We start from the raw sequence: 10,134 nt of genomic DNA, 5'->3' as shown, positions 1-10,134 counted from the left end.
ATTTTGAAATTTCTGAATTGAGTCATGGTGTTGGTTCCTGGACTAGATATTTGGATTAGCCCTGGCAGCTTGTTGCTTAGATATAAATGTTACCGTTTTTTTTTAAACTGACTTGGTGCTGGTACAAAATCTGAACATTTTGGAAACAGACTTAAATATTATAATTGATCAACAAACATGGGAGAATTTATGAAGGGATTGCATGATTAATACTATTTAATGTAAGATATAGATTAGTTCAATATAATTTTTTACATCAACTATATCTTACACCATAAAAGTTGAATAGATTGAAATCAGATATATCAGACGAATGTTTTAGGTGTGGTGAAGATATAGGATCTTTTATACACTGTTAGGTCTGCTTTGTTCATGAATGAGTGAGACAAACACCAGACTGAGTCGAAATCAGGGTTCTTTGTTCTTTATTACCGGATTGTAACACTTGCGACTAACAATGTTAGTCGGAGAATGCATTCTGCCGTTATCAGCAAAATGGTGATTTTTTATACCCTTGGATACATGCTTAGAACATCATCATATCATTACTTGTCCAATGACTAAAACTGTTGCTATCCTTTCCCTGCTAGCTTCCTGCCTCTCAATCCATCAATGTCTCTCTTATCTTGTAAGTACAAGGATGCATTCACATCTTGTTACAGCCCTGTACAGGGTAACTCCTTACACATTCCCATCTCATGATGTTTTACCTTACAACACTCAACGTGGTCTTGTCCTAATGTAAGGCCCTTTTGGGTTCCTTACATAACTTTTTGGAACAACTTACAGGGAATGTTTTTCCTCAAAGCTCTGATTTATTTTTATTAGGAAATATTGAAGGTACAAGATCTAAATTAAAGTTATCAATCTATCAATTGGAATGTAAGTTAGTGTTAGCAAGGAATGTATTGCAATTACTTAGAAATCTTGACTATGTCAAGGCGGCATGCTGACATTCCAAGTTGTATTCCTTTAGAAAAAAATTACTTATAATTTAAGGAATAAGTATTATCTGTTTTTGCAAATTTGGCAGCCATATACTCAAATAATGGGATTAAAATTGTACCAATATCCTTCAGGACCTGCAGGATTCTCCTCTGAACGTGATAGCCACATTCAGGTAGCCAGAATACCTGACTGTAAAGCCGCCTATTCTACCCCAATGGGGCTGTCGGGATGCCACCTGAAAGTGGAGAACCCAGCCAGGAGGAGCACTTAGCTAACCCTCCTCGGATAGGTATAATCTCTAGCTCAGAGAATCCCCTGTTGCATCTGAAAGCAACACCAGGCAAAGCGGCTCGCAGCTTTCAGGTGTCTAGCAGTCCCTGCTGCCTGACAGTCCCCCAGCGCAGGACGTCAGCGCTGGAGTGGCCAGCGCAGGATGTCAGGGCTGGGGTGGCCAGCACGAGATGTCAGGGGTTTTCTGGGGTGAGGTGAAAACCATCATGTATATCATCAATTTTGTTTTTTTAATACCTGTATTATTATAATATATAGTTACTGCATGTATGGAATTTTAAATGTTTTAAAAAATCTAAACATTTTAAATGTTCCACTATTCAAAACATACCACCCAGCACACACTGTGTTCTTGCTGCTATCATCAGGAAAGAGGTATCGGTGCCACAAGTCTCACACCACCAGGTTCGGGAACAGCTGCTACCCATCACGAGCAGTCTCCTCAACAACAAACTCAATCAGCAACTCATTTGAGGACTCTTGCTTGTGTACTTTATTGATTGATTTTCTTTGTTCGCTTTGTATTGCATAGTCAGTTTGTTTACATTCATTTACAGTTCTTTTATTTGTTTACATGGTGTACAATTTATTTTTGTACTATTGTTACGAGTCCAGAGGACCCCAAAACCCAGCAGCAATAGCTATGCTCCACGACAAAGGGTTACTTAAACAAAAGTTGCTTTTAATTATTTTTGAACATGAAAATAGAATCAAACTTTAATTTACCTCTGTTGACTCACTTAACCTATTTAACACCCTTCTAATGATAAGCACACTTGTGTGTGTAAGTTCAGCAAAGTTCTTTGGTTCACAGTCCAATCTCAATGGTTGCAGGAAATGCGTATACTGTGCACCGAAGTTAAGATTAATAAAGTTCACCAGGCTTTGGTGCTTAACAGGTAAATAGTTACCGCTCAGAAGGGTTCTTGTTGGTTTTCAGAGAGAGAATTTTTCTTGTTCCAGGATATCCACAACTGATTCCTTTTTAACCAGCTAATCCAGTATCTTGCTGATGAAACTTGCTCCCTTCAGGGTTCTCCAGATGATTAACCTCTTTCTTTCAGCTCACCACAGAGTTCCTTTTTGTTTCACCTATTCCAGCCAGTCCTCTCCTTTGACCAGGTCGTCTTCCAAAGCTTGGCAGCTTGTCCCTCTGGAACCGTTGTCTGTATCTCTCCTCTCTCTCGCTCGCTCAACTCTGAGAGCAAAGCCTGTTTTTTTGTTTTGCTCTCTGCCTGCTAAGATCACATGACCTTCCAGTCAGTTCTGTTTTCCAGACAAAGCTGCTACTCCCTGCTGTTACATTTCTTGCCCTTTTTGCAAATGACTGTCCACCATGAGTCTGAGCACTCTCGCAAAGCTCCTGCAAAAATTCTGTGTTTTAAAGTGTTTGCGTGTGACCTGCTCTAACAAACTTTCCCAACTTATCTCCCAAACACCTCTATATACTCTGTCACACTACCAATAATTGTAATTCTGCCATGCCCACAAGAAAAAGAATCTCAGAGTTGTATGTGATTTCATGTATGTACTCTGTCAATAAATCAGAACTATGACGAAAATTGAACAAATACATAATATAAATTATTCTCTGCATCATGTTTCTTCATAATCGTCAAATCCTCATTTGGAGGCAGGGCACAAATCAAAATTTCATGGTGAAATTTTAAAAATAAAATATATTCCCAACATGTCAGTAAGAAATGTATGAAAATATTCTGATTTTATTTCCATTATTTAAAACTTGAGAATATGAAGATACATTTTGCACGTCTATAATAAGCATAACTGAAATAAGACTTGCAAGAAAGAATATTAACTGCCTAAGTTTTGCACTGCCCCATAATTTGTCTAACCAGTGATGAAATAAAACATCAATATTTTGCAAGAATAAAAAGAATTTAAAAAAAAATTAGTGAAGACCTAAACATCAAACAGAGTTTGTTAAAATTGCATTGGCAGTGGCCAGAAAATGTATAGCAGTTGCATGGAAGTCCGATTCGCATCATGGTATGGCATCTTGGAATGCAGAGATGCATAGCTGTATTCCCCTTGAGAAGATTACTTATAACTTAAGAAATAAGTACAACATATTTTAACAAGTCTGGTGACCATATTTACAAATCTCAGGTGTAAATCTTTAGATGTGCTTCCTCCTAACCCTCGAGACCTGTGTTGATCTTCTCCAAAGGAAAAATAAATAGAATATGAACATGATCCGTGAGGTATTCGGCACTTTTCAGGAGTTCATTATGCTTTTTTCTTTTTTTTCTATTTCTATATCTTTTTCTTACTTTTCTTTTTCTCTATCTACATCTTTTGCTTTGGGGTCTTTCTTGGGTGGGCGGGGTTTGGGGGAAGTGGGCTATAACCATCATAGAGTAAATGCTGAAGTTATTTTTGTACTCTTTAATTTTTTTTAATTTTGTGGTTGACTGCATGTATGGTCAAAAATTTTAAATAAAATATTTTTAAAAATTAAAATTGGAAAACATACAAATGTTAAACATGTTGGTTCCCTGCTGATTAAGAGCAATGACTAAAATGCTTCTGTAAAGCATTCCCTTCATGCAGATTGCATCACTGTTACATTTTCATTTTTGGAACACTCCTCATCGCCTCGTTTTAAAAGCACGACATGACAGAATGCTGAAAAACAGGAGCCAATAGCTACCCAGCAGTGGGTCTCTATGAATCCTGTTTGGTAAAGCAGGATAATCGCTGCTCATCCAGTATTTAGGTCTCATCCCTCTAAACCTCCCCAATTCAGGTATCTTTTAAATTGCTTTTTAACATTACATTTTTACCTGTCTCCACCACTTCCATTGGCAGCTCATTTCAAAAACCCTCAGTGTGAAAAGGTTGTCCCATTTAACTCCTACCACTCTCACCTTAAGTCTATACACCCTCATTTAAAACTCCACAACCAGGGAAAGATACTATGCCTTACTTTATCTTTGCCACTCACAGAGTCAGTGAGTCTCAAAGCATGGAAACAGGCCTACAAACCAGCTTGTCCAGGTTGAATAACATGTCCTCCTGCTTCAGACCTATTTGCTCACATTAGGCCTATGCCCTCCAATCATCTCACAGGGCTCTTTGAACTCTGGATATCGCAAACATCTCAAATGGGATTTCCAGCGAGTCGAGGGGGGAATTCTGGCGAGGCCCGGCAAGGCAGTGAGTGGACAGTGGGAGGAGTGAGCAGAGGTGATTTCCACAAGGGAGAGGGTCCAATCACAGGAGGAGGAGTAGGAGTAAGAGGATTGGTGAGTAACCCAGCCAAAGAGGCCCGACGAGGATTCTAGGCCTGGTGAAGCCCAGCGAGCAGCGGCACAGAGCCCAGGCTTAGCGAGATTCGGTTGAAGCAGTGGCAGCCATGGAGAGAAGTCCAGGCCAGTGAGACCCAGAGAGAAAAGTGGCGATGGGAGGATACATTTTTTTTTGTTATTGGTCTAAATTGTTATATAATATTAGAAATAGTATTGCTGATAGTGTATCACTATTTTCAGTGGGGAGTCGGGGAAAAAAATCTTTCAAAGTTTTTTCCTGAAACTATCCGCAGGTTTTTTTTTAACTTTGGTTTTTCACCTCCCCCAGGAGCCACACAACCAGCACATTAGGCAAAGCGAGGTAGTGTAGTGGTGATAGAGAGAGTAGGATAGACAGAGTGAGATAGAGAGATGGAGAGTGTGGGTATGGAGCCCAGGGCAGTTGAATGGTCCTCCTGTACGATGTGGGTTGTTAGGGAAGTCGATAGCTTCCCTGATGATGACAAATGTGAGGTGCATCCAGCTGATGCTCCTGAGAAACCGTGTAAAAGCTTTGGAGCAGTAATTGGATAAACTCTGGACCAATTGGAGGCAGAAGGTGTGATAGGAGTTTCAAGGAAGCTATTACGCCTAGGGGATTACAGTTAGGAGAGGGAGCGGGAGCAGTCATTCACAGAATATGCTTTGCCCTGAATTCCACAAAAATGGCTGACCACAAGAGCTGCTTCAACAAGCTGTTTTCTCTCCAGCAGTCAGCATGGTTCTCCATTGCAAAATCCCAATGTTTTTGCAAATATATCAAATCTGGAACAGACTGTGACAAGTTCTTCCAATGTATTGAATTTTTGCTGGGTTGTGTCTTGTATTATGCTTGGTACTTGTGTGAAATGTTAAATGTTAACTGTGGCCATTCAGTCCCTCCTGTCTATACTATCTCATAGTGATAATCCCATTTTACTAAAATGGGAGCTCCTAATATAGGGAACCCTGGTTTTCAAGGGATATTGGCGAACTTGTTAAAAAGAGGAAAATGTATAGCAGGTATAGGCAACAAGGAGCTAATGAGGTACTGGAAGAGTACAGAAAATACAAGAAAATACTCAAGAAACAAATCAGGAAGGTAAAAAGACAAGGTTGCAATGGCAGATAATGTGAAGGTAAACCCGAAGGGTTTCTACAAGTATATTAAGAGTAAAAGGATAGTAAGGGACAAAACTGGACCCTAGAGAATCAGAGTGGTCAACTATGTGTGGAGCTTCACGTAATGGGGGAGATCTTACACAGTTTTTTTTGCATCAATATTTATTGAGGAATAGTGCATAAGGAAGGAAGGGAAACAAACAGAAATGTCATAAAACATATGGAGATTAAGGAGGAGGAGGTTCTTGCTGCTTTTCAGCGAATAAAGGTAGTGAAATCTCCAGGGCCAGATATAATATTCCCTCGAACCTTGAGCGAGACTAGTGTAGAAATTGCAGGGCCCCTGGCAGATATATTAAAAAGACAAGAAGACATAGTTTTAAGCTGAAAGGGGAAAGGCTTAGAGGAAACATTAGGGGAAAATTCTTCATTCGGAGAGTGGTGGGAGTGTGAAATGAGCTGAAATCTGGAATGGTGAATGCGGGCTTGAACTTAAGTTTTAAGAATAAATTGGATAGATACATGATGAGAGAGTGTTATGGAATGGGAGCAGGTCAATGGGACTAGTGGAATAATGGTCGGCTCAGACTAGAAGGGCCAAATGGCCTGTTTTCTGTGCTCTAGCGTTCTATTGTTTTAATTCATACAGTTATCCAAGTGTTTATTAAAGGAAACTAACTAACCTGCCTCCACCACTTTGTCTGGCAGCTTTCTCCACATGCCCATTACCTTCTGAGTGAAGGATTGTCCCTTCAAAATCCTACCTCCTTCACTCATTAACTATGCTCTCTCTTCTTAGATACTTCCACTCGAGGGAACAGACCATCACCATATTTTCCCCCTCAATATGACTAAAACAGTGAGCAATATTCCAAGTTTGGACTCATTAACATCTTGTTCAATTTCAGCATGATGTTTCAGCACTGGTATTAAATGACCCAAATGATGAAGGCAAATGTCCCAAAAGTTCTCTTCACTCCACCTACCTGTGCTGCCATCTTTAACGAAGAATGTACCTGCACCCCTAGGTCCCTCTGCTCGACAACACTCTCGATGGCACTGTTGATAATGAAGCAAGTTCTGCCCTTGTTCCATTTTACCAAATGCAGCATCTCATACTTCAGAGTTGAACTGCATCTGCCATTCCTTAATCCAGTTTCCCCATCTGATCTAGATCCCATTGCCGACCCAGGTAAATATCTTTACCGTGGCAGGTAATTTTGTGTCATTAGCAAATTTACTCACCTTGTCACAAACAGCCTTGTCAAAATTATGTTTACATTCATCTATATCATCCCTCAGTCTCCTACACCTCAAGAAGAAAAAGTCCCCACCTATAGAATGATGTGCCAAACTTCCTCTGCACCACTATTTTCTGTATCGCCATTTTCTATTAACACTCTTCAGTGCCTTCACATCTGCTATGCATGTCCTGTCCGAGTTTAACTTACCAAAATGCAACGCTTCACATCTGTCTGACTTAAATTCCATTTGCTATTCTTTGCCATCTCTCCTGGATTCAAGATTCTTTTATTGTCATGTAATAAAACAGATGTAACTTTACACAAAATTGTAATACTTAGTCTGCCATAAGGCAAACAAAGATTTGCCATCAGCAGAAATTGTCCAATACCCCTTACAGTCAGAGAAAGAAAAGCAAAGGAAGTCCCTTCAGAGTCACTGAGTGTCCAGTGGTCCTGAAGCCTTTGCAGCCATACAGATGTCACAGACAGCCTGAGCTCCAGATCCAAACCTCAGACATGATCAGGAAGCCTTCAGCACTCAAGGCCTTTGGGAACTCCTCCCGTCCTTGGCACCCTCTCACATCCCGCTTCTGAGACTTGGTATCCCTTCAGCCATTCTGGAGCCAGTCTCCAGCAGTCCATATTGTCTCCTCTCCTCACATTGCACCAGCTCTGGCAGTGCCACCATATATTTTTCATGACAAATATGACCTAGATCTCGTAATCACAATTAATGTTCTTCACTGTCCACTATTCCATCAATTCTGGTGTTGTTCGTACATTTACCGACATGGTAACTACATTATCATCCAAGTTGTTCACATGGATGACAAAACACAGTGAGCCCAACAGTGACCCCTACAGCATTGGTGTCAGGCCTCCAATCTTAAAAACAACCCTCCACCCAGCATCCTCTGACTCCTGCCATCAAGCCAATTCTGTATCGAAGTGGAAACCTAATTCTGCATCCCATGCAATGTGACCTTCTAGATTAGCCTACAACATCAAATATAGGTGATGCCCACCACTCTGCTCTAGTCAAACCTCAGCCATCTTTCTAAAAAAACTTAAATTTGTGAGACATTATTTTCCATACATAAAACCATGCTTTTTCTAAGTAGTCCTTGCATTTCCAAAACCTAATAAATCCTGTCTCTCAGAATCACACTCAGTAACTTTCCCACCACTGATGTTAGGCTCACATATTTGGGAGTTCTCTGGCTTACAAGTATAGAACATTATAGAACAGTATAGGTCCTCCAGCCTTCAAACTTGTGCCAAATCATATATTTCAGCTTCCACCACCATCCCAGGCAAGGCATTCCAAGCACCCACAACTCTCTGGGTAAAAAGATTCACCCCTGATGTCTCTCCTAAACTTCCCTCCCTTAAATTTGTACATATGTCCTCTGGTGTTTGCTGATCTTGCCCTGAGAAATAGGTGCTGGCTGTCCACCCTATCTATGGCTCTCATAACCTTGCAGACCTCTATCAAGTCTCTTCTTATCCTTCTTTGCTCCAAAGAGAAAAGTCCCAGCTCTGCTAACCTTGCCTCAAGACTTGTTTCCCAATCCAGGCAACATTCTGGTAAATTTCCTCTGCACACTTTCCATAGCTTCCACATCCTTCCTATAATGAGGTGACCAGAACTGAACACAATACTCTAAGTGTGGTCTCACCAGAGGTTTGTAGAGTTGCAATATAACCTCTGAATTCAATCCCCCTATTAATGCTCAGCATCCCATATGGCTTCCTATTTATCCTATCAACCTGTGTGGGAACCTTGAGGGAAGTACAGATTTTCATTCCAAGGCCCCTCTGTTCATCCACACTCTTAAGTAACCAAGCATTAACCCTGCACTCAGACTTATGATTTTTCCTTCCAAAATGCATCACCTCATTTTTATCCAGATTAAATTCCATCTACCTCTTTTCTGCCCAACTCTCCACCCTGTCTATATCCTCTAGTAACCTTTGACAACCTTCAACTCCATCCACAACTCCTCCATCTTTCGTATCATCTGCAAACTGACTGACCCACCCTTCCGCCTCTTCATTCAGGTCATTTATAAAAATCACAAAGAGTAAGGGTCCCAAAACAGATCCTTATGGCACTCCACTAGTCACTGACCTCCAGGAAGAATACGTTCCTTCCACTACTACTCTCTGCTTTCTTCCTACAAGCCACTTTTTTATTCACACAAGTCAAGGTTCCATTGATCCCATGCCTCATGACTTTCTGGATGAATCTCTTGTGGGGGACCTTGTCAAATGCCTTGTTAAAATCCATGTAGTCCACATCTACCACCCCACCCTCATCAATTTCTTTTGTTACCTCTTCAAAAAATCAATTTGATTCATTAGGCACAACCTTCTCTTCACAAAGTCATGCTGACTGTCCTTGAGTTGAATGTACTTCTCCAAATGCTCACAGATCGTATCCTTGAGAATTCTCTCCATTAATTTACCCACCACTGACATAAGACTCATTGGTCTATATTTCCCAGGATTCTCCCTATTATCTCTTTTTAAACATTCTAGCACCTCCCCTGCGGCCAAGGAGGACTTAAAAGATCATAGCTACTGCCCCAGCTATTTCTTCTCTCACTTCCCACAGTAGCCTGGGGTAGATCACGTCCACCAATCTTGATGTTTTTAAGAAGATCCAACACTACTTCTTCCTTAATCTCCACATTGTCTGTTCAGAAGCCTGAACACAATCCTAATCCCAGAGGCCTAATCTCCACAGGCCTGTTAAATTTGTGAATTCTGATACAAAGTATTCATTAAGGACCTCCCAACCTCCTCTGCTTCCAGACACATGTTGGCTCCTTTAGCGGCCCCAGCTTCATTCTCATCATCCTTCTGTTCTTAACATATGCTTGAGCACCTTGGGGTTCTCCTTAATTTGACATGCCAAGGCCTTCTCATGCCCCGTTCAAGTTCTCCTAAATCCTTTCTTAAGCTCCTTCCGGGCTACAATTTACTTCTCACAAGCCCTTCCTGTTTCCTTCTTTCAATATCTAATATATGCTTCCTTCCTCCTCTTGACTAGTTGTCTGACCTGTTTCATCAGCCACAGTTCCATCTTTTCCTTATCCCAGTGGGACAAACCTATCCTGAACCCAGCACAGTGGTCCCTAAACTTCTTCCACGTTACCTCTGTGCTTTCACCCTTAAGCATCTGTTTCCAATTTATTCTCACTAGTTCCTGCCTCATCCCTTTATAATCAGCCCTT

At 40.9% G+C, this 10,134-nt stretch overlaps 1 protein-coding gene across 4 annotated transcripts in view; it reads right to left on the bottom strand.

The window, feature by feature from the left end:
* Nucleotides 1-10,134, bottom strand: part of LOC138758139 (protein transport protein Sec24B-like) — a 188,229-nt gene that overhangs the window by 16,491 nt on the left and 161,604 nt on the right. The window lies entirely within an intron of this gene.

Source organism: Narcine bancroftii, chromosome 3 (assembly GCF_036971445.1).
Source record: "Narcine bancroftii isolate sNarBan1 chromosome 3, sNarBan1.hap1, whole genome shotgun sequence".
In the NCBI taxonomy this organism is placed as follows: domain Eukaryota; kingdom Metazoa; phylum Chordata; class Chondrichthyes; order Torpediniformes; family Narcinidae; genus Narcine; species Narcine bancroftii.
The sequence above is the reverse complement of the archived record's forward strand: the minus strand, read 5'-3'. Positions and strand labels throughout refer to the sequence as shown.